The following is a 5,527-nucleotide window of genomic DNA, read 5'->3' as shown; positions in this document are numbered from 1 at the left end:
CTCTTTTATATGGGTATTATCATTTATATATTAATACATATATTCAGTTCAGTTCAGTTCAGTCACTCAGTCATGTCCTACTCTTTGCGACCCCATGAATCGCAGCACGCCAGGCCTCCCTGTCCATCACCAACTCCCAGAGTTCACTCAGACTCACGTCCATCGAGTCCGTGATGCCATCCAGCCATCTCATCCTTGGTAGTCCCCTTCTCCTCCTGCCCCCAATCCCTCCCAGCATCAGAGTCTTTTCCAATGAGTCAACACTTCACATGAGGTGGCCAAAGTACTGGAGTTTCAGCTTTAGCATCATTCCTTCCAAAGAAATCCCAGGGTTGATCTCCTTCAGAATGGACTAGTTGGATCTCCATGCAGTCCAAGGGACTCTCAAGAGTCTTCTCCAACACCACAGTTCAAAAGCATCAGTTCTTTGGCACTCAGCCTTCTTCACAGTCCAACTCTCACATCCATACATGACCACTGGAAAAACCATAGCCTTGACTGGATGGACCTTAGTTGGAAAGTAATGTCTCTGCTTTTGAATATACTATCTAGGTTGGTCATAACTTTTCTTCCAAGGAGTAAGCATCTTTTAATTTCATGCTTGCAGTCACCATCTGCAGTGATTTTGGAGCCCCAAAAAATAAAGTCTGCCACTGTTTCTACTGTTTCCCAATCTATTTCCCATGAAGTGATGGGACCGGATGCCATGATCTTTGTTTTCTGAATGTTGAGCTTTAGGCCAACTTTTTCACTCTCCTCTTTCACTTTCATCAAGAGGCTTTTTAGTCCCTTTTCACTTTCTGCCATAAGGGTGGTTTCATCTGCATATCTGAGGTTATTGATATTTCTCCCAGCAATCTTGATTCCAGCTTGTGTTTCTTCCAGTCCAGCATTTCTCATGATGTACTCTGCATAGAAGTTAAATAAGCAGGGTGACAATATATAGCCTTGACGTACTCCTTTTCCTATTTGGAACCAGTCTGTTTTTCCATGTCCAGTTCTAACTGCTGCTTCCTGACCTGCATACAGATTTCTCAAGGGGCAGATCAGGTGTTCTGTTATTCCCATCTCTTTCAGAATTTTCCACGGTTCATTGTGATCCACACAGTCAAAGGCTTTGGTTAGTCAATAAAGCAGAAATAGATGTTTTTCTGGAACTCTCTTGCTTAATAAAGGTTTTTATTTTTTAGGAACCTATCAAAATTTAATAGTGGTAAATGCCTTTCTGATATAATTTTAAATCACTGCCTCATATTCTATTGTATGAGTGTATTTATACAATACACTTATATTGTATAAATATAATACAATATATTGTATTGATAGTCCCAATATTATTTCCCTCTTGTAAACAACATGGTCATGGGTGTTATAGCTTCATTTTTTGCAATTATCCACTGTTGTTTCCTTAGGTTGAGTTTGGAATTCCAGTGTCAAACAAAATGTAAATTTTGGGACTTTTGATTCTTACTGCAAAGTTATAAACTTGGAAATAAACTGATAAGTTGTCATTCCCAGCCCCAGTTTATAAGTTTCCCCACATTCTTTTCCAAAATTGCTTCCATTATTTCTTTTTAAATTGTCAACTTAGTAAATGAAAAAATATATGTATATTTACACTTTTCATTTCTTTGATTACTAAGGACATTATACTTAAAAAACCCAAATATTTGGGTTCTGTGTTTGTAAATTATCTGAGTGTGTCCTTTGACTATAATTTTTTCCTACTGGGGGACTCATCTTTTTCTCATCAATTATTTTAAACTTTAAATTAAATTGAAATTTCAATTAGAAAATAAAATAAAACAAACCAATCCCTTCCTGTAACAGATTAGTACAAATAAAGATGCCACTATCCCAACTGAAAAAAAAAAGACAGTCAGATTATAAACTGTTACAAAAATAAGATGGAAAATTTTAACAAACTGTTTAAGCTATCTTCTTAAAAGACATTTCTCTTACTGCCAGAGATCTTGAACATACTTCTGGTCAGTCATCTAGATGCAGTTTTTCATATAATTGATGAACTTGGGTTCTACTTTGGGAAAAGAAACACCTTTTTCTATGCTTGCTTGCATTCTACTTAATGTGTTCTATAGAATCAGCTCCTTTTGGTGTTTTAGGAGTTTCCCTATGTTTTTGAGATTCTTGACCTTTTCATCTTGGTGTCGATAGTTTTGAGTCTTGTCATTCTGGTTTGATTCTTATGCATTTTAGATGTGGGTTTAATCCCTGGGTCAGGAAGATCACCTAGAGGAGAGAATGGCAACCCCCTCCAGTATTCTTGCCTGGAGAATCCCATGGGCAGAGGAGCCTTGCAGACTGCAGTCCATAGGGTTGCATAGAGTGGGACACAACTGAAGTGACTGTCAATAAAGAACAGAAATGGTATGGACCTAACAGAAGCAGAAGATATTAAGAAGAGGTGGCAAGAATACAGAAGAACTGTGCAAAAAAGATCTTTATGACCCAGATAATCACTATGGTGTGATCAGTTACTTAGAGCCAGACATCCTGGAATGTGAAGTCATGTGGGCCTTAGGAAGCATCACTATGAGCAAAGCTAGTGGAGGTGATGGGATTCTAGCTGAGCTACTTCAAATCCTAAAAGATGATGCCATGATAATGCTGCACTCAATATGCCAGCAAATTTGGAAAACTCAGCAGTGGCCACAGGACTGGAAAAGGTCAGTTTTCATTCCAATCCCAAAGAAAGGTAATGCCAAAGAATGCTCAAACTACCACACAATTGCACTCATCTCATGCACTAGTAAAGTAACCCTCAAAATTCTCCAAGCCAGGCTTCAGCAATACGTGAACCATGAACTTCCAGATATTAAAGCTGGATTTAGAAAAGGCAGAGGAACCAGAGATCAAATTGCCAACATCCACTGGATGATGGAAAAGGAAGAGAGTTCCAGAAAAACATCTATTTCTGCTTTATTGACAATGCCAACTTCTGACTGTGTGGATCACAATAAACTGTAGAAGATTCTGAAAGAGATGGGAAAACCAGACCACCTGACCTGCCTCTTGAGAAACCTATATGCAGGTCAGGAAGCAACAGTTAGAACTGGACATGGAAAAACAGACTGGTTCCAAATCGGGAAAGGAGTATGTCAAGGCTGTATATTGTCACTCTGCTTATTTAACTTCTATGCACAGTACATCATGAGAAACGCTGGGCTGGATGAAGCACAAGCTGGAATCAAGATTGCTGGGAGAAATATCAATAACCTCAGATATGCAAATAACACCACCCTTATGGCAGAAAGTGAAGAACTAAAGAACCTCTTGATGAAAGTGAAAGAGGAGAGTGAAAAAGTTGGCTTAAAGCTCAACATTCATAAAACTAAGATCATGGCATCTGGTCCCATCACTTCTTGGGAAATAGATGGGGAAACAGTGGAAACACTGGCTGACTTTATTTTTTGGGGGGTCCAAAATCACTGCAGATGGTGACTGCAGCCATGAAGTTAAAAGACATATACTCTTTGGAAGGAAAGTTGTGACCAACCTAGACAGCATATTAAAAAGCAGAGAGATTACTTTGTTAACAAAGGTCTGTCTAGTCAAGGCTATGGTTTTTCCAGTAGTCATGTATGGATGTGAGAGTTGGACTATAAAGAAAGCTGAGCACCGAAGATTTGATGCTTTTGAACTGTGGTGTTGGAGAAGACTCTTGAGAGTCCCTTGGATTTCAAGGAGATCCAACCAGTCCATCCTAAAGGAGATCAGTCCTGGGTGTTCATTAGAAGGACTGATGTTGAAGCTGAAACTCCAATACTTTGGCCACTTGATGCAAAGAGCTGGCTCATTTGAAAAGATCCTGATGCCGGGAAAGATTGAGGGCAGGAGGAGAAGGGGACAACAGAGGATGAGTTGGCTGGATGGCATCACTGACTCGATGGACATGAGCTTGGGTAAACTCTGGGAGTTGGTGATATACAGGGAGCCCTGGCGTGCTGTGGTCCATGGGGTCGTAAAGAGTCGCACACGACTGAGTGACTGAACTGAACTGAACTGAAGTGAGTTAGCACACACACACATCTCATATGGATTCCTTTTCTGGAACTTTTTCTTCAGCTTCCTCATTATCTTCATCATCATCATCACCTTCACAGCAAGTTTGACTTTTTCTTTGGTGGAAGTTTGCTGCCACTTTCAGGAGCAGATCTCTTTCCAGACATACTTAGAGATGTACCTTCTCCTCTTCATCTTCTGATTCTTCGTCTTCCTTCACACCAACCAAGTACTGTCCACTAATATGCATGGGCCCTGAACCATCCCTTAACTCTAAGCCACAAGTGGTGCTATTTCAAAGCTTCCAAGGGAAACTGTTGGCTATATAGATATTTTTAAAGTTGCCAAATTTCACTGCTTGCAGAATTCATTGCCACTGTTTTAATAATGTGCAATTTATCTTTTGTATCAGTTATTCTTAAAGATAACTGTAGGTCATCTTCCATTATTGTTGTTGAGTTGCTCAGTCATGTCCAACTCTTTGCGACCCCATAGACTGCAGCATGCCAGGCTTCCCTGTCTTTCACCATCTCCTGTAATTTGCACAAACTAATGTCCGTTGAGTCGGTGAAGCCATCCAACCATCTGATCTTCTGTCGAACCCTTCACCTCCTGCCCTCAATCTTTCCCAGAATTAGAGTCTTTTCTAAAGAGTTGGCTCTTTGCATCAGGTGGCATCAGCTTCAGCATCAGTCCTTCCAAGGAATATTAAGGATTGATTTCCTTTAGGATTGACTGGTTTGATTTATTTTCAGTCCAAGGGACTCTCAAGAGTCTTCTCCAATACCAGTTTAAAAGCATCAATTCTTTGATGCTCAGCCTTCAGTTCTTCAGTGCTCAGCCTTCTTCCATTATAACCCACTTTAAAATCACTACTTTTGGTCAGTTCTAGGCCTCAAGGACTCATGTTCATTTCAACCAAACTGTCCTTGGGGTACTGACTAATACTTGGTAGGAGAGAAAGTGGATGGAGATACAGTCACAAAGAAGGGAATCACACAGGGGTTCTTCCTGATTTTTAATTGCTTTGTGTACATTAAGTTTGGGGCTTCCCTTGTAGTTCAGTCGGTAAAGAGTCTGCCTGCAATGCAGGAGACCCAGGTTCAGTTCCAGGGTTGGGAAGATCCCCTGAAGAAGGAAATGGCAACCCACTCCCGTATTCTTGCCTGGAGAATCCTATGGGCAGAGAAGCTTAGCAGGCTACAGTCTATGGGGTCTCAAGAGTTGGACATGACTTGGAGACTAAACCGCCACCACATTAAGTTTACTCATTCTTTATCTGTTTTCTTTGTTGCCCAAATTTTTTTTCTTTGTTCTTTTTAGGCTTTCAATTTTGTTGATGTACTTTTCTATGTTAGTAATCTTTGTCGCTCTTACGTTTTCCCCCCTTTAATTTGTTTGATTGCTTTTAGCTTTTAGGCGGTCAAATCTATTATGGTTGTAATTTCTGTCATTGGTATCATACTTAGAAAGACTACCTCCCTCCTTAGATAATACAATACTT

The 5,527-nt window shown here is 40.1% G+C and overlaps 1 pseudogene; it reads right to left on the bottom strand.

The window, feature by feature from the left end:
- Positions 1-1,958: 1,958 nt before the first annotated feature.
- On the bottom strand, positions 1,959-4,365 carry LOC128052538 (nucleophosmin-like; annotated as a pseudogene).
- Positions 4,366-5,527: the final 1,162 nt, after the last annotated feature.

The sequence above is a fragment of the Budorcas taxicolor genome, chromosome 8 (genome assembly GCF_023091745.1).
Source record: "Budorcas taxicolor isolate Tak-1 chromosome 8, Takin1.1, whole genome shotgun sequence".
Lineage (NCBI taxonomy): Eukaryota > Metazoa > Chordata > Mammalia > Artiodactyla > Bovidae > Budorcas > Budorcas taxicolor.
This window is presented reverse-complemented; position numbering and strand designations above follow the sequence as displayed.